The sequence below is a fragment of the Manis pentadactyla genome, chromosome 9, assembly GCF_030020395.1.
Source record: "Manis pentadactyla isolate mManPen7 chromosome 9, mManPen7.hap1, whole genome shotgun sequence".
NCBI lineage: Eukaryota > Metazoa > Chordata > Mammalia > Pholidota > Manidae > Manis > Manis pentadactyla.
This window is the reverse complement of record NC_080027.1, coordinates 102,977,234-102,997,280: the sequence shown is the minus strand read 5'-3', so window position 1 is coordinate 102,997,280 and position 20,047 is coordinate 102,977,234. Positions and strand designations below refer to the sequence as shown.

The 20,047-nt window shown below is 35.5% G+C and overlaps 1 protein-coding gene across 7 annotated transcripts in view; it reads right to left on the bottom strand.

Annotated features, from left to right (window-relative positions):
* The window catches only part of RABGAP1L (RAB GTPase activating protein 1 like), a 738,861-nt gene that overhangs the window by 591,779 nt on the left and 127,035 nt on the right, over positions 1–20,047 (bottom strand). The gene's annotated exons all lie outside the window — the stretch shown is intronic.

Here is a 20,047-nt window from a genome sequence, read left to right as displayed (position 1 = left end):
GGTAAAACAGACATGCCTCTACACTCTAAGGAACTTATATTCTAGGAGAAAAAAAAGGAAATGAATATAGCTACATGAGAACAGAGCAGAATACATGCTAAAACAGAAGTAGGAACAGAAAAGCCAAGGGTTGATGGCCCAAGAAAAGATGCCTTAGGTAGATCAGAACACCAAAGCTAACGCAACAAACTACAGGTAAATGAAAAACTAAGCTTTAACCTTCTCCAAAAACAAGACCAAGAGGGAGAAAAATGAAGGGTTTCATGACGAATCTTACTGGTGAAGTAAAAAATAATTTCACCAAGAGAAATACCTCTTCGTAAGTGTGTGAGCAATTCATTTCCTAAACCTTCATACAAAATACCCTGAGTAACATAATAAATCAAGTCCTACAAGACACTTTTACCACACCTGCAGAAATACGACTTATATCAACCCTTGATTAAAGCAAAAAATATGAAATTACCTTGACATAGAAGGCCTTCCATTACCCAACCTTTGTACTTCCTCTAATGGTATTTCCTAACATTTCTCACCCTTGCAAATGAACTATGTATAACCATTTTAGTGCACACATAATGCTGCTTCCCATCACACAGTTTCCTCTGTCCATTCTCGTGCATGATACTTTTCAGGGCACACGGTGAATTCTCAACTGAGGACACACATCTCTGAAGTAATATATTGAGAATTACTGTTCTACATATACTGTTTCAATCTGGAAACATTACATAGGATCTGATATATTAATCTTTTCATGAGTATAATTAAAATCTGTAATACAGTTCTTTACTTAAAAAGAAAAAGTGAACATGCAATAAAGTCCAGCATATAAATGTGACTTATATGAAGGTCAGACACTCCATTAAATTCAAACTACAATCCATATTTCTGCTCCTCTGCCTTAAAATCTGGTTGTTGGTCACAGTAAAAGGAATGGGAATCTGTTGCATCATTCTATGATTATTACAGTGCATTATTCTACTTATGCAAAATATCATCCTCTTTCAAGAAAAGTAGTGAAAATGAAACTCAAGATTTCTTTAAAAAGAATTTTAATCTCTTAATTGATAACATAACTATTATAAATATTCAGCAGAAACTTACTTTGGGAATGACCATGGGTGCATACCCTTCAAAAGTATCCAAATTCTAATTATTGGTATCATCTTGTCTTTCTCTTAGCGTCTGTACTTCTATAATATCTTCTATTTATTTTACATGTGTCTGTTTCCATCTCTAGACCACCAGCAACTTGAAGATAGGAATGAACCTTAAGCATTTAATACAGTGTATTACATATAACAGGTCTAAGTATAATTGGCTGTAGGAAGGATGGAGAAAAAGAATCTGGAAGGAAGGGTAAGTAGACCAAGCAAGCTTGGGAAAGGTGGCAACAACTGAGAGAACTAGCACCAAAGAGTCATAAGGTTATGGGGAGAGAGGCAATTACAAAGACTATTAAGCAGGTTATTGATGGGCAACTATGAAAACTAACACCTTTATTTCTCTGATGTAAAATTTGTGGTTTTTGTGCAAAGGGAAAGGATAAATTAAAGCTCAAATTATCTGAAGCCAAATATCTTTTTTAAAATACCATTCAAAAAACTGTAATGTGCTCAAATGGGTACCATTTAGAATTATTGAATATGTACCTGCCTCTACTTACAGTACAAAGAAAGCATTAACAGTATGCTGTGTAACCCCTCTGCTGACATACACTTTACAAATATTTACGCCAGCTCCAGTATTAGCTGATGTGCTATTTTTAGCATGAAGTTTTCAGAAAGCTCAGCAATCCTCCTGTAGTTATAAGAGATATGAGTCGCTCAGCTCCCAAAGCCATGTTCCAATCATGAGAACACCGTATCTCCCAGGTATGGCAAAAGTCATAGTTTCTCCAACTGAAAAACTGAGCTCTTTCCTTCTAGATACTAACTGCTGCTAAAGGAATGGCATATGAATTACATGTTCTTTCTGCAAATAGTTAAGCTCTCAATCCTGCTTCAACTAAAAGAGTTAACACAAAGTAATCAGGAGCCTAGATTCTGGTGCTAAATCTGTCACTTAAGCTCAGGGGTCTCAGTTTCCAGAACTATAAATAAGATAGTTCAGTATAACTAAATTCAAGTAACACTTGTTGAGTACATTCTGTGTGCAAGCATATAATGCCTTAGTTGTTGCCAAAATTTAAACATTTTAATGATTTGAAGTTAGCAAAATTTTCCTGACTGTAACAGACTGCACAAAGAGAGCCAACAACTAGCACCTTCCCCATCAGGGCTTTTCATGAGCCACCTACCTCCCCAAGCCTGCCCACAGTCATGCACTTGGAAGTCAAAGCTGCTATCAGCAATTTCTGGCTACAACCCAAACCCCAGCATAAGGCCGGTAAACAATGGGTGTCTGCACACTTGGTCCCACCTGAAAGGAGGCAGTGCCTGAAGAGAAAAAGGAGATTCAAGCAAGGTCTGAAAAACAAATAAGAGGTTTTAAGAAGAAAAATAATCACAAACTGTGTGACCTTGGGCAAGCTGCTTAACCTAAGCTTCAATCTTTCTATACTAAAAAGATGGATGAAATATCACCTCATAGGGCTGGTGTGAGAATTAAATGGAAAATTTACATTGTTTTTTATATACATTTTCCAGTATAACTAATAACTAGAAAGTAGAATTATCTGCCTTGTGAATCAGTTAAATCTGTTTCAACCCAGACCAGTCTACCTGCCAGGTATTAGCAATTCTACTTCAGGACAGGGAAAGCAGTAAATGACTCTTAAGATCTCCTCTAATTCAAAGATTCATGGAAAATACTTAGCTGTATCGGCATCAGCAGGGTGTGTGAATGGTCGTACTGAGGTGGTCACTACAGTCTTTTAGTCTGAATCCTAATCACTAAACTGGCAGCAAATGAGTAAGATGGCCACACAAGGCCTCCTAAACACAAGGTCTCTGAAGTGGCCTTTGCAAAACTGCAGACAGACCCTCTGCAGCTACTTCTGAAATAAATGTCCAGAGGCTAGAGAGGGCTCACTTCACAATATGAAGAACAGCTCTAAAATGCAGAAGAAAGTCCTAGGATAAATGTTCAATGAAAGTGAACTCTTATAATTGCAATTATCACATCACAGGAACAGTCTCCAGGGACCACCACAAAAATAAGTTTCAAGTACTATGTGCTTTTAGGCACCCTATACATCTTAACACTACTGACAAACTATAGGATCCACACATTTCACTAAAGGTCATTCTCCAGAACATTTTAAGTTACCTCAGTCATTTGAAGCATGATTAAGAGGTCTGGATCATGCGGGGAGAAGGGGGATAAAAGGGCACAATAATACACAATCACAATGTAAGTTGATCACGGGGACTGTTGAACCACTGTGATGTACATTTGAAACCAAATTGAGATTGCATACTAACTATACTTTAGTAAAAAGAAAAAGAAAAAGAAGTCTCAATCTAACACAAATACATTTTGATTTATTTCCACCACCCCAAGTAAAGCAGGTACTGAACAAAGATGAAGCTGATGGTTTAGGCGCTCCAGCAACATGTAGGAGGGAGGGAGAGAATCCTAGAGGAAAGCAAAAATTCCTTCCCGTCAAATAGGATGGACTATTTCTGGGTTTCCTAGTAGTTCTGATATGCATATTCATGGTATGCTGGTATCCCACAAAATATACACCTCTCACTGGGTAAAAATCCAGAAAGAATGGGTGTGATTGGAAATAAGAAATGGTTTTTTGTGAATCTTCTCCAACACTACAACAAAAATAATCCTTACTTTCTTCCTGATTTCCCTTAGACTAGTATGCAAACAGATACATAAAACAAATGATATTTTTAGAATTTGACTATAGGTATTATAAAATATTAAATCTCTGACAGCAAGAGCACCTTATATGAGGTTTTAAAGTCATATAAGCACTTACAAAATGAAAAGCTATTAGCCTAATAAACCTAAAATATGCTCAAACTCCCTCTGTAATAATAGAAAGGTAACAAAATGAGATGCTACTTATCACCAATTAGAGTGATATTTAAAATATTTAAAAGGCTGATAATATCCTCTGTTGGTGAAGGTATGAGGGAAAGGATGCTCAGGTACATGACTAGAAGGGGCATAAATTTGCAATCTGTCTAGAAAGCAACTCAGGAGTACTGATCCAAAACCAATAGACTGTACACACCACAGCAATTCAATTTCTAGAAATCTATGTTTGTGCTATATTTGATTTATTACCACCACCACACCAAGTAAAGCAGTTGCAGTCAAAGATGAAGCAGGCCTGGGGAGGCTGAGGGGGATAAAGGGGCACAAAAATTCTCAATCAGAATATAAGTTAGTCACGGGGACAGTAGTACAGCATAGAGAATATGGTCAATGATTCTGTAACATCTATGTTAACAGATAGTAACTGCACTAGTGGGGTGAGGATTTAATAAGGATAACTGTTGAACCACTGTGTTGTATACCTGAAATCAATATAAGATTGTATATTAACTATACGTCAATTTAAAAATGGGGGGAAAAAACTTCATGCCAATACAGAAAAATACATAAATAAAATGTTACTGGTATATTAAGCTGCAGCCAACTGTGAATAAATATTCTTATCTCCCTCTTAACATGCTGGATGATCTGGACAACATTTTCAAGCACATACTTTACTGAACCACTTAGGAAAATATAATTATACATTAAAATGTTAATAAAATCATATAAGTCCCTATCAAAACTGTGTGGCATTTAGCCAGCTGCACTGACCCTTCAAGTACAAAGTTCACTTATCCATCACTTAAAGGCCAACCTTACTATCAACAGAAACATTTGTAAGATAATATTAATATTAAGCCTTCCAATCTTCAAAAAAGTACCAGTGTATAACTTTATTTAGAATATGATTGCTTTGCATACAAATATGTGAGACTGCTACACATTTAAAACATATTTCATTAAAATAAAACAAAACAAATCTTCAGATCATGAGATAAATTACAGTTGATGCTTGAACATCATGGAGGTTAGGGCACCAACTCCTCACCTAGTGGAAAAAAGTTATAACTTTTGACTCCCCAAAACTTAACTACTATAACCTACTGTTGACTCAAAGACTTACTAATAACATAAACAGTCAATTAGCACATATTTCATGTTACATGTATATGTACTGTATTCTTACAATAAAGTAAACTAGAGAAAAGAGAATTTTTTAATAGCTGCAAATCTCAAAAATATTTTCCAATATGTTTATTGAAAAAATTCATTTATTAGTGGGCCTGTGCTGTTCAAACCCATATTGTTCAAAGGTCAGCTGTACTTTCCTTAAAAAAAGAAACAACAATCAAGAATTAAATTTTGTATTAATTCAAAACTTTGGATTTCAAATATTTTCACCCAATTCCCAATTATTCTGTGAATTAAATTAAATAGGAGAAAGATGTTTTAATGGAGGCAGAAAATCTCATTTCACTTAAACTTCAAGGATTTCAAATAAAACATCTTTATATATAATTGACCTCTAAATAATATCGATGAGAAACATGAGTGTTATCATCCAAATTTGATGTAGCACTGTGCTACATCCAAAAATTGCTTAACCAAGTTTTACTGAATTCAACCTCTCCCTTATCTTCTAATATTCTTTCCAGTAATAATCATATCCTATATTTACAAAAAGTGGTGATGGAGAAATTACAAAGGCAGCATTGTGACAATGTCTCTAAGACAAATTACAAATTAATTTTAATCTCCATCTATAAGTATACTTGAGACATGAAGGCAGGCAAAAAAACATGACATTAGCTAGCATGCAAAAGAATTCAGAGGCTTTGGAACTGAGGCATTTATTACAGTGGTTAGAAAAATAATGGACAGCTGCATGCATACTGGAATGACATGAAAATAGCACTACTTAAGAAAGAGAACTAAGGATAATTTTCTATGGGGGTACTGGTTAATTCAACTAATTTTCTAACTTCTGATATGAATATTTTAAACAAGTCATGGAATATAGAAAGGGAAACATCACTTAATTCTTCACAGTGTATCTTTACATTAATACAGTTCAGCCAATATAAATACTCAAACAAATCTGACAATACAAAAACAAAAGCACCACAAAAAGAAAAAATAAACTTATAAAGTTTAAAAACTAAATACTGGCATTTCAAAATAAACACTTACGTAATTAACTCTTTTCTAAAAGAATACAAAATTTCACAACTCACATTTATTATATTCCCGCTATAAACTTAGAATTTAAACCTCATGCAATATATTTATATTATAAAATCTTTTGAATAAAATTGTCTTTCAGACTGATTTTTCTTACCAAAGATTCTGCACCATATTAACATTGAGGATGAATCCTTCTTGAAAGAGCTTATATAACAATATAAAAAAAGTTTATGATCTCAAGATATACTATTTGTATTAGATGATTCATTTATTACAGTTTGAATTAAATGCATATTTGGGACTTGCCAAAACAACCAACAGGACATTTGAAGCTTGAATATTAAGAAACAGTTTAGGCACACTTCAATAGCTGGATGAAAAAGATGGGTGATTGCCATCACACCTATATGAGGAAACACTAGCATACTTTTCTTCTTCTCTTGCTATTTCCCTCATTTCCTTTCAAATTTATTTTTTATTAACAACAAAGTCAATTCATGAAATTTGAGTTGCTCTGCTTAACGTTGTTTCAAAATGCAAAAAAAAAATTTTTTACTTTTTTAGATACTTCCCAATAGAAATACACTAAAATTTTACCACAGTATTCATAGTAAAAAGTTCTAGAAAAACAGTTTATTTTGGAGCACTAATACACAGGGCACTTATTATGTAACAAAACATAAATAACAAAAAGTAGTATCACCTATAATATGGTCCCATGTTATATACACAAGAGAAAGTATAGTAACAACAGTACATTCCGTAGAGTTTCAGTAATCACATAAAACATACTTAAAGCTATTTACAAATACACTGATTATCAAGGTTGGCCAACTGTTCTGTAAAGAGCCAAATAGTAAATATTTTTAGCTCTATCATATATTCTTCTCTTTCTCCTTTTTTTTGGAGGGCTGGGGGAGACTGTTGTTATTACAACCCTTTAAAATATAAAAATCATTCTTAGCACAGGAGCAATACCCAAAAAACAGGCTTTGGGCCACACTAGGCCAGTAGGCCATAGTTTTGCCAACCCCAGGACACTGTCAGAATAGCTATTCATTTTATCTGCTTAAAGGTGAAAGAATTTTTAAATGCCCAGTACTAAAGTTTCCAAAGGAACAATTTCACTAAAAATGAGAGTGTATTGATAGTAAATATAAAAAACTATATATTTCAAATGTAAGTATTACGGAAATCATTCCCATACATATTAAACACATTAGAATCAGATTTCAATGTGCCAAATACAGAATTCTATCAGTTAAAAAAAAAAGATAAAACACTTGATTTCAGTGAATTTTCTACCAATGAAAAACAGGATAATAAAATTTCCAGGCACAAAAATACTGCTGAAGGAAGTGATTAAAATATATTCTTTGTTAAACTGAAAGGTCAATTACTCTTTAAAACTACATGAAGATTTTTCTTGGTAAAAGACATGCAACCTAGAAATGGGAGAATGTAGTTTACTTTCTATTGAATGCTGTAGATTTTCATTCTTTAGAGGCATTGTATTTTAAAATGTAACAGTATATATAAGGTGGAATAAGATTAGACCTTAAAAGACTACTTATGAAATAAACAACACAATTTTGTATTTTAGATTTTTTAATGAAATACAAATCACAGGGGAGGAAATTAATATTAAATGATTGAGTCCAGTTGTTTGGGGAAGCAATAATACTCAAGAATCCAATGGTTAAATCCAAGTTGTTTTTGGAACACCACTAGTCATCTACAGCGGAAAAGGTCAAGACCACAGATGACCCTCTGATCAATCTCACAGCACTTAGGATGTAAGCCACACATTTGGCACTTGACTACACTTGGGTCAGATGCAATGCACACTGCAATGGTTCATAATATTACTTTATTCCTGCAATGATTTAAAAATGTTTATTCTCACCTAAAATGTAAGGAACCAAGCATAGTGCTAAATACGCAGGTACACAAACATTTCTTAAATAAATGAATGAAATTAGTTAATATACAAATATGCTCTCTTTCAGGGCGAGCTAACCCAGCCTTTGAATATGGCAATTAAAGACAGTTATGACTCAGTCATCCTTTCCTGGCAATTATTTCCCTAAAATTGTTCATTTTCTATTTCCAGGACTACCATCCTAGTTTGATTTTACCTCCTCAAATTAAGCATATATATCATAGATTCTTGACTGTTCTTAACTGCACTTTACATGCCATACTGCCAGCTTAATCTTCCTCATTCAAACCTTTGCTCACGCCATGCCCTGGCTCAAAATCCCCCATTGCTTCACACAATTAAAGTCATGTTGCTCAATGTTTCTTGAGAGGTTCTCCAAGGCCCACCTTCAGCCTGCCTCTCCAACCTTGCTTTCCCTGCCACACAGGATTCTCTCTGCATATTGTGCTGGCATCTATACTCCTTGTTTTCACAAATGTCAAAACACTATGCTTCCCACTTTCTACTCTTCCAAATCCCATAAACTCTTTTAAACTTTCCCTAACTTGGTGACTTGAAAGTGAATTAAAACTACCATTTACTGCTTACCCACTGTGCTAACCTCTCTGATAGGCACAGGGGTAGATACAAAAATGAATAAGGATTCAAGCTTCCCAGAAGGAATTTATAGTCAACTAGAAAAGAGAAGACACATGTAACTGCTATTTAACATGGAATACCATAAGTGTCATTAAAGATGCACAAGCAAGATTATAGTGGAATTCTATATTCAGGAAACAAGAGATCACTTCTGATTGGGGATAAGTAGAGGTATCATAAGGAAAAAGTCATGTAAACTGACAGTTGACACCTGGCTCCAACAGGCAGAAAAGGTGGGGGTGTAAAAAGCAGCAGCAATAGTTCAAGAAAAGACACTAGAAATCTACAGCAAATCAATGCTCTTATAATTCTATCATGTACTGTTTTGAAGAGTTTAGATCATTTTTGTTTAGCTAATACTGTATACATGTATGTCCTTGATAGGACCTAGTCCAGTAGGAGAAATGAGATATAAATGTATAAGGAGTAATAGTACCTACCTTGCACAGTTATAGTGACAAGTGAGGTTAACATGTATGGAAAAGTGGCTGGTATATAACAGATCCATGAAAAATGAGTTTCCTTCATCTCTGGTACAAAATTCTCTGTGACAGGCAGTTTTAAGATGATGCCCAAGACTCTTGCCTCCTGTTGTACATCCCTAGGTAACCCATACACTTGAGTGTGGGTGGGACATGTGAATAGATGGATAGCACAGCTTTGACTAGAGTGTGTTATATTGCAAAGGTGATGGGATTATGCAGATATAAGGTCCCTGACCAGTCTGACTTTGAGTTTATCAAAGAGAAACTATCCCATATGGGCCTGACCTAAGCAGGTAAAAACCTTAAAAGAGGGCTTGGACCTTCCTTTAGAATAGAGACATTCTTCTGGGGGTCTTGAAGAAGCAAGCCACCAGGAGTTCTACAGCTGCAAGGAAATGAATTCTACCAACAATCACATGAGCTTTGTAGAGAACCACAAGCCCTAGGTGAAACCAAAGTTCCATTTGAAACTTTGATTGCAGCCTCATAAAACCCTGAACAGAGGACCCAGCTAAGCTGTACCCAGACCCCTGATCAATGGAAACTGTGAAATAATAAATGTGTGTTGTTTTAAGATGCTAAAATATTGGACAACTTTTTATCAAACAAGAAAACTAATACACTCTCTCCCTCTGCTTTCTCTCAAATACCTTCCCTAAATTAACACATAAATTTTTTAATAATTTTAACTCATTGAAACAGATAATGTAAAAATGCAAGAGTGTAACAGCAATATTATAAAGGCTTACCTCCCTCTCCACTCCCATTCCCACACACAATTTTATCAACATGGAAAGTATCTGATTGGTAAAGAAGTAGTATCTAGCACACCAAGATTGTTTTATTGAAACATATTTTGCTTATTGGTATAATGGATATAATAATAGTATGGACCTTATATAGGACTGATATGAGGATTAAAAGAATTTATATAAGGAGACCATTTATATCCTTGTTTCTCAAAGTGTGGTGAACCAAGAGCAGTGGCATCTGGTAGGAGATTTTTTTCTTTTAGAAATGCAGATCAAGCCCCATCACAGACCACAAAATATATAACTTCATTTTAACAAGGTCTCCAGATAATGCCTTTGGCACACCGGAAGTTTGAGTAGCACTTCCTTAACCAACGATTGCCACACATAAATGCTACATGATCATTTTATTTTCTTAAACTACTCTTTTTTTTCTATATTCTCTTTCTTTTCATTTTAATATAGAAATTTGATTTGCAAACTGATTTCTATAGTAAAAACTGTAATTGCCTTTTCTCTCATCAGACTATGAATTAAGAAATTGAAAGAAAAATCTATAGTTTGAGAAAACAGGCATACCTTGTTTTATTGTGCTTTGCTTTATTATGCTTCCCAAATAATGTGTTTTTAACAAATTCAGTTTGTGGCAATCTTTCAGCCAATGAGTCTGCTATTTTTCCAATTCATTTGCTTACTTTGTGTATAAATATGTCACATTTTGGCAATTCTCACAAACTTTTCTACTATTACATTTGTTATGGAGATCTGTGATCAGTGATCTCTGATGTCCCAATTGTAAGTGTTCTGGGTGCCATGAATAGCACCCATATAAGATGGCAAACTTAACTGATAAATGTTATGTGTGCTCTCACTACACCACTAACCAGCTGTTCCCCCATCTCCCTCTCCTCAGGCTGCCCTATTCCCTGAGACACAACAATATTGAAATTAGGTTAGTTAATAAGCCTACAATGGCCTCTAAGTGTTTAAGTGAAAGGAAAAGTCACATACCTCTCACTTTACATCAAAAGCTGGAAATGAGATCAAGTTTAGCGAGGAAGGTGTGTCAACAGCCAAGACGGGCTGAAAGCTAAGCCTTTTGTACCAGTTAGCCAAGTTGTGGATGCAAAGGAAAAGCTCTTAAGGAAATTAAAAGTGCTACTCCAGTGAACACATGAATGATAAGAAAGTGAAGCAGTGTTGCTGCTGATATGGAGAAAGTCTGTTGGTCTGGATAGATCAAACCAGTCACAACATCCTTTTAAGCCCAAACCAAATCCAGAGCGAGGCCCTGACTCTCCCCAATTCTAGGAAGGCTGAGAAAGGTAAGAAAGCTGCAGAAGAAAAATATGAAGCTAGCACAGGTTGATTCATGAAGATGAAGGTAAGAAGTTATCTCCAAAACATAAAAGTACAAGCAAGTGCTGACGCAGCAAGTTATCCAGAAGATCTAGTTAAAATAATTCCTAAAGATGATTACACTAAAACAATAGATTTTCTGGGTAGAACAGTCCTCTATTGAAAGAAGATATCAGATAGGATTTTATAGCTAGAGAGGAGAGGTCAATGCCTGGCTTCCAAGGTTCAAATGATAGGCTGACTCTCTTGTTAGGGGCTAATGCAACTAGTGACTTTAAACTGAAGCCAAAGCTCATTCACTATTCTGAAAATTCTAGGGCCCTTGAAAAATATGTTATATTTAACCCCCTGTGATTTAGAAATGGAACTACAAAGCCTGGCTGACAGCACATATGTTTATAAAATGGTTTACTGAATATTTTAAGTCCACTATTGAGACCTACTGCTCAGAAAATAAGAGATTCTTTTCAAAATCTGACTGCTGACTGACAATGCACCTGGTCATCCAAGGGCTCTGATGGAGATGTGCAGTGAGATTAATGTTTTCATTACTGCTAATAAAACATCCATTCTATAGCCCATGGATCATGGAGTCATTTTGACTTTCAAGTCTTTTTACAAAACATATTTTATAAGGCTATAGCTGCCATAAATAGTGATTCCTTTAATGAATCTGGGAAAAGTAGGTTGAAAACCTTCTGGAAAGAATTCACAGTTCTAGATGCCATTCAGAATATTCATGGTTCATAGGAAGAGGTCAAAATATCAACATTAACAGGAGTTTGGAAGAAATTGATTTCAACCCTCATGGATGACTTTGAGGGGTTCAAGACTTGAGTAAAAAAGTAACTGAAGAACAGTGGAAATACCTACAGAACTAGAATTATAAATGGAGTCTGAAGATGTAACTGAATTGCTACAACCTCATGATAAGGATGGGTGGGTAGGGAGGGATAAGGGGGGGAGAAGTAGGGGGGTATTAAGATTAACATGCATGGGGGGGTAGGAGAAAAGGGAGGGCTGTACAACACAGAGAAGGCAAGTAGTGATTCTACAACATTTTGCTATGCTGATGGACAGTGACTGTAAAGGGGTTTATAGGGGAGACCTGGTATAGGGGAGAGCCTAGTAAACATAATATTCGTCATGTAAGTGTAGATTAGTGATAGCAAAAAAAAAAAAAAAAAAGGGCAGTTCCTGTGTGGTAACCTCCAACAAGTTCTACACAAGGGTATAAAGGGCATATAAAAGTGTAGGCAAAGGGTCTGTTTGTGTTTATACAGAGGATCAAAGCCTAATTGGGCTACCCCGAAAATGAACTAAGATACGATATGAAAAAGAACTTCCAACATCTGCACTCTCTGGAAGACTCATGCCAGAAGATGATCATCAAAAAACCCCAACAAAGATCCATGCACTGCTACAGCTGTAGATGCACTCATCCCACCAGTTCCTGGACTTGCCATGGGAATGAGGAAGGAGATATCTAAGCTGGCCTGTGCATACAGTAAAACAACAAATTTGACTGGATCTATACTGTTGGAACTCAACCAAGAATTTGGAGAAGTGCAAATTGTAGCGCTCCAAACTCTTACAACTACAGACTATTTACTGTTAAAAGAACATATGGCATGTGAACAGTCCCCAGGAATGGGTTGTTTTAATTTGTCTGATTTCTCTCAGACTGTTCAAGTTCAGTTGGACAATATCCACCATATCATAGATAAGTTTTCACAAATGCCTAAGGTGCCTAACTGGTTTTCTTGGTTTCACTGGAGATGGCTGGTAATTACAGATATGCTTTGGTTATGTAACTATACTCCTATTATGTTAATGTGTGTGCGCAATTTAAGTAGTAGCTTAAAACCTATATATGCTGAAGTTACTCTACAAGAAGATTTGTCAAAGAAATAATCAATCTTCCCATGTTTTCTTCCGCCTGCTACTTCTATAGCTTTTCTTCTTCCTTCCTAATTACAACCCTTAAATAGAATTCGTGCCTCATATCAAATTTACCGAGTATCATAATTCTTCCAAGTGGTAAAGATACCTCAGGACAAATGCTGGGCATAGAAGCCACAGGGCATAAATATGCAAAGAAGTAAAAAGCTAACTTTTTCAAACAATAAGGCTTCTCTCTCACTTACCAACTTCACATTTCCCTGTATGGCCCCGGAAGATGACTGGTTAGCCAGAGACGGGTAAGATTCCTCAAGGGAGGAACAACCTAAGACAGGCACAGTCGCAGGGGGGCCATCAGGTGAGAAATTGGGGATCAACAGAGGTGAGGCTTAGAACCTCACCCCCCCGTTCTGAGAGAAATCTTCTGCATACGTGGATGTTTTATTGCCCTGGTCTAGCTTGGATTAACACATAGTCTACAGGCACACACCTGATCATCTACATTTGCTCTCTTACAACACTAAACTATGTTTTCTACCTTTATCTTGTAGCTACCTACCACTTCAGCATTTTATTAAAAATAATAATAAAGAGAGAAATGTGGTATCCACATATAAATCAAGTATAAAAACCAAATGAGTATTCATATTTGAACTGACTGTTTATAGTTCATAATGCATGAGCAAAACCGAAAGTTTCTGTGATGACTGCCCTTGTACTGTTCACTATGTAACTTATTCACTATGTAAGAATTTGTTCTACATGTAAAAACTTGTTTGTTATGCCTCAGAAGATTGGAGACTGACAAAAATTAGGCTTGGGGTGGAATAATGATTGTGCATTGAGCATTGACTCCCCTATACAGAATTTTATTGTCGTTAACAACCATTTGATCAATAAATATGAGAGATGCCCTCACAAAAAAAAAAAAAGAAGGACAGACTTCCAATGGTAAAATAAATTAGTAACCGGGATGTAATGTATAGCATAAGGAATATAGTCAAGATATTGTAACAGCCTTGTAGAGTGATAGCTGGAACCTAGAATTATGTATATAAATGTTCTACCACTGTGTTGTACACTTGAAACTCATGTAATGTAATACTGTGTGTCAACTACCCTTCAATAAAAAATAATTATTTAAAAATGAAAAAAAAAAAAAAAACTTGTATGCATGAGGAGTTGCTTCTTCTGGATGAGCAAACAAAGTGGTGGTTTCTTGAGATCTACTCTGCTGAATCTACTCTGCTGAAGATGCTGTGAGGATTGCTGAAATGACAACAAAGGATTTAGAGTATCATATAAACTTAATAAAGCAGTGGCAGGGTTTGAGAGGATTCTCTCCAATGATGAAAAACTCTGTGGAGAAAATGCTATCAAACAGCACTACATGCAACAGAGAAATCATTCATGAAGAGGCAATCAATGTAACAAACTTCACGATTGTGTTATTTTAAGAAATTGCCACAGCCACCCCAACCTTCAGCAACCACCACCCTGATCAGCCAGCAGCCATTAACATTAAGGCAAGACCTTCCATCAGCAAAAAGAGTGATGTACTGAAAGCTCAGATGATGGTTAGCATTTTTTAGCAATAAAGTATTATTTAAATTAAGGTATGTACATGTTTTTTATACATAATGCTTTGTAAACTTAATAGCTACTACTGTTGCTAACTTTCATATGCACTAGAAAACCAAAAATTTCATTTGACTCACTTTATTACAATATCCACATTATTATGATATATCTGCACTATTATCATATCTGCTTTACTGCAGTGGTCTGGAACCAAATCCACAGTATCTCCAAGGTATACCTGTATTTTGCTTTCTAGTTAAAATGATTAGAAGTAGTATTAGACAGCTAGTAATCACTTAAAACAAGGGGGACTTATGTTTTAGGTAGCTTTTTAACCAATACAAATACAGAAACAAAAAAATGCAAAGATATACTGAACATAAAATGTATAGCCAACAGTTAAGTTTACCTACCATTACTGTGTATATGGTCTTTTCTAATTACTTGGGCATGTGTCTCAAGGGAAATCACATCACGTTTGCTATCTGTTGCCTTTTCATAATTTGCGATCCATGCTACAAGTAACTAAATACAAGCATGAGGTCAACAAACAGAAAGCCAGTTTGAAATTCAGAGGAAGCAATACCGAGTACCTCAAATTTCAAAAGCTAAAGCAACTCAGAACAGAAATAAAGGTGAAAAGGTTAATTTTAAAATAATCCCTATAATGTTGCATTGCGGGACTTAATTTCAGCTAAAATTCCTTGCATTTAAATTAATACCCTTTAACACACTTCATTTTTTGAATAGCATTTGAAAAATATGCAGATACCTTAATTCATTTTACTTCAGATCTTTCCCAGAAAATTAAGAGCAATTTTAGTCTTTTTAAATCTGTATACCTTTTTAGTTAAATTACAGGCTAAGGTAAGACAATTTAGAATGACGTGAACTTCCACTTTTGCTTTGACAGGCAAATTGTCAAAAATAATTAAATAAAAGAATACTCCAATTCCCCCTGGCAGGAAAACATTTCTATGCCACCTCCAGCTCTAACTTTTGATGTTTGCGTTGACAGAAATGTCAATTACAGAACTAATAATAAAGTGTATTGAAAATGCATGAAATGCATGATCTATAAAAGAAAAGAAACTATTACTTCCTACTCTGATTTTTGTAGCTTTTTTTTAACATAGGTGATGGCTAATAGACAAGGTGACATCTCACATAGTGAAAAACTGTTAAGATCAGAAGTGAAAAAATTTTAGAGGAAAAAAAGAAATCTGATGACTTGTCCTTATTCAAACCATTTATAAGAATGAGAAATTGAAATTTTCATATTTTTCAGTTTCAAATGTAATTCCAGAAATATTACTGTTTTTCTATTCATTCTTAGTATTGAATCATTTTTGAGGCATTATGAAAGGAAAAGTATTCATTCATTATTATTATATTTATTTTAATAAATATTTATTTTTATTTATTATTTGCTCACTTATTTCTTATACTTTTTACTGCGTAGGCAAGATCTCATTGAGAAGGTGGCTTTTAAGGAAAGATTGGAAAGAAGGGAAGGAGAGAACCATGTAACAATCTAGGAAAAAAGAATTCCTAACAGAGGGAACAGGAAGTGCAATAGAACAGAGGCAAGAGTTCCCCTGGTATGCTTGAAAAACAGCAGAAGGATGAGTGTGGAATTTGTGAGGCAGAGAGTGGTAGGAAATGAGGTCAGAAAGGTAAAAATCAGAGAGGAAAATTGCATATGACCTTGTAAACCATGGCAAAAGAACTTTAGCTAAGTGAAATGAGAAGTCAACAAAGGATTTAAGAATAGAAAAAGTAATAGGATTTGACACATTTCAGAGGATGACTATGGCTGGTATGTAGAACACAGATTAGAGGAATAGGCATAGGGTAGAAGGCAGGAGACCAGTTAGGAGGTATTAACAATAATCCAGTACAAGAAATGATAGGGCCAGATAGAGTTCAGATCTGGATTCCGAGATTTGGAGCCAAGGACTTGCCACCTGTTGACAGGGGAATACTAAAGCTTGGTTGTGGGAGAATCATGCATCAGTTACTTCCTCCATCTGGAACATAGACTCTCTCCATGGAAGAGAAAGAAGCACAGCTATTTAGAAGTCAGAATTCTGGAAACACAACTCCATTACACACATGTAAGGCCTCATATCCAACATGGACATGTGACTAGTCAGGGTCCTCTCTGGACTCTCCTGATTGTGCACAGCCTTGCACATGTGCACAGATTTCCAGACATCAGTGATCTGTAGGATCTTATGAAAACCCACTTATTCCTTAAATCTCCATGTTAAAATTCTGAGCAATCTGTGGCTTTCCTCACCCAGAATCACAATTTCATGCTATCTGCAACACTGGCCTTCCTTTTTTTTGTCCCAAATATCACTACTGTTTCCAACAATGTTCCAGAAATATGAGGTTTTCCCACATTTACCCCAAATCCAGTAAACCCTTTTCAGGTAGCAAAATAAACATTCTAGTTTTCATAGCTTGCCCCACCTTTTTAAAACTACCATGACTATAAGACAGTGGTGGGAATGATCAGAAGGTGAGCAGCTAAAACACCACACACTGTTCTTAGCAAAGATTCACTAGCTTTTCCTGAATAAATGCTTCTCAATTTTTTGTATAATTTGGTGACTTTTTCAACTCCTTAACTGGTTGGTTTTCTGACAGTTTTATCGACTTCTGTCATTGTTTTTTGGTAAGTGAATCTGCCTAGCTCCTCACAGCCATGCTGCATTAAATATATTTTAAATGTTATTTGCCTGAGCAACCTATTAAAAATGTCATAGAACATATTTTGAAACATTTCTAAGTGTAGAAAACTGTCACTATGTTAAAATTATTATTTTCTTTTGACTGTTAACATGCCTTTGTTGAAGAGCTTACTCAAGTGGACTTCAGAGGAAAAAGTCTCTAAGCAGAGTAAACAGCATTTGCAAAGACACAGAAGCATGTTGGGAAACTGTATGGTTAAGTGTTAGAAGGGTAACTACTCTCTTTTTAGCTCTCCCCTTCCAACTACAGATGAGCTCAAATATCTAATACCCAAAAAATGCACTTTCCCGGCCAGATACACCCTAGTGTTTTTGTCCAGTCCCTTTCCTCTTCTTCTCATCAACATTCTTGAAAGAACAGTTAGAACACTTTTATCCCCTTCCTCACCTCTAGTCAATCCTTGATCCATTACAATGAGGCTTCTTTCCCAACTTTATTAAAATCACTCATAGGGGTTCCGTGACCTCTCAAGTTTACCAAACCAAACTAATAATCTTTGACCCATATCACACTGAACATCCCTGTTCCACTCACCACACTGCACATTGCTGCCTCCTTAGTCTATTACACTGTTAGAACAATTCTGTGGGTCAAAGGAGAATACCTTCATTGTGCGTGTCATGAAATTCATGGGCTTTAGGGTGAAACTGACATAGGTTTGAATTCTGTATATTATATTCATTAGCCCTATGATGTCAAATGATTTATTTAAAATTGTTTAGTCTATTTCCTCATATCAAATATAAAGATGACAATAGTAATTTCTCAGGACTAACATAAGTAAAGTATGAAACTAGGTTATATGCTAATAGATACTCAATCTACATTAGCTAGTTATCCTTTTAAGTTAGTGGATAAAAAGGGAGCAATTTTTATTTACTAAATTGGAATAAAAGGCAAAATCACATACTACTAAATTGTATAATGTATTCTTTTTGAGTGGCACCTGTCATTCTATTATGTTAGTTCTCTCCCAATTCTAGTTCCACAAATTTTCATCTCTAAAGGGAATGCCATTTTTGCAAGACATTACCTGAAATCTTGCATTCACACAACTTTCCAGTAGATCTTTGTCATACCTGTTTATTCTCCTTCCTGAGCACACAGCTCCACTGTATTCCCCAGCCACCCCTGTGGCACTTACTTAACAGAAAAGAATATGTACAGCTTCTAGGTCTGGCCCCAAATTCTCCTGTATGTGATTTCTGGTCCTTTCCTCATTGTGTTGGCTGGGATGGAGATGACCCAACAGTGGTCCTGGAAGTCTTGTATAGAATACAATGGAGTCACATAATGGAAGTAAGACCTGAACTGTGTGATCAACAGAATACTATGAAAGTGATGTGTGTGATGCCAAGGCTAGGACATAAAAGGCACTTCTGCTTCTATCTTAGTCTCTTATATTGCCATCTGATGGAAGCTAAGGACACCCAAGCAGCCCCTATGGGGACCTACACTGAGAAGATGCAAAGTTTCCTGCCAACCACCAGCAGATTTGAACAGATTCTTGAATCAAGAAGATACACAAATAACAAATATTATGTGAAAAGATGCAAAACATCATTTGTCATTAAAGAAATTCAAATTAATACCACAAGAGACCACTACACATCCACTAAAATGCCTATAATTTTCAAAATTGACAATGACAAATGTTGATAAGGATATGTTACAACTAATTCATATGTTACTGATAAGGATGGAAAAGGTCCAGCTACTTGAAAAACAGCTTAGTGGTTTCTTATAAAGTTAAATGCACACCTACCATAAGACCCAGCCAGTCCACTCCTAGACATTTACCCAAGAGAAGTGGAAGTACCTATTTACCAACCACTTGTACTCAGATATTCATAGCAACCTGATTACTACCGATGGCTACAATCAACTCTAAGGTCCACTAACTGGTGACTAGATAGATAAACAAATTGTGGCACATTTTTACAATAGATTACTCAGCATAAAGAGGAACCAATTACTGAATCAACATTGACAAATATCAAAGCATCATGCTATGTGAAAGATGCTATATACAAAAGACTATGTACTATATGATTCCTTTAATATGAAATTATACGCAAGGCAAAACATGGTGACAGAAAACAGATCAGTGATTGTCAGGGACCATAGATGAAGGAAAAGATGGACTGTAAAGGGTCATGAGGGAAATTTAGGGGGGCAATGGAAATGTTTTGTATCGTGATTCGAGTGGAAGTTATATAATGTATAGATGCATCCATTTGTCAAAACTGAATGAAGTATACACTGAAACCAGCAACATTCTATTGTATGTAAATTATACCTTCATAAAGTTTTTTTTATGAAACACTAAGAATAATGTCTAGCATAGAATAAGCACTCAATAAATATTAGCTAAAAATAACTATCATATTTATGGCAATCAAAGACAGGAATGGGGTCATGGAGAAAAAGACTGAGAC